Genomic DNA, 497 nt, shown 5'->3' with positions numbered 1-497 from the left:
CCCACTGCTTTCTACACTTTCAATCAAAAAGCTTGAGAAATGTCTCGCACGATTGCTTCACTTAAGTTTCACTTCTGTAGCCTACATGTAAAGTATAGCAGGAGAGAATGCATACACAGCTCCGCGTCGGTCTCAACAAAACGTGAGCTTATTAAACCAGAAAACACCACGCAGAACCGAGACGCTTAACGGGATAGGGAGGGTGGGAATGCCAGCCTGTAGACTGCACACTGTACTGTGGTGTACACTTTCTGTGGTGGGTGGATCACGAGTACTGTTCGAGATATCGATATTCTTGCTGAACAAGTACTTTGACTGATGATGATGATTATGATGATGATGATGATGATGATGATGAGATTTTAGTTTATTAAGAGTTTCACGGCGCTCACAACTGCATAAGGCCATATGAACGTGGACAAGGAATAAAAAGAAGAAGAATGATACTACTACTACTACTACTACTACTACTACTACTACTACTACTACTACTACTA

The sequence above is a fragment of the Aplysia californica genome, unplaced genomic scaffold, assembly GCF_000002075.1.
Source record: "Aplysia californica isolate F4 #8 unplaced genomic scaffold, AplCal3.0 scaffold00214, whole genome shotgun sequence".
Classification (NCBI taxonomy): Eukaryota; Metazoa; Mollusca; class Gastropoda; order Aplysiida; family Aplysiidae; genus Aplysia; species Aplysia californica.
Note: the sequence above shows the minus strand (reverse complement) of the source record.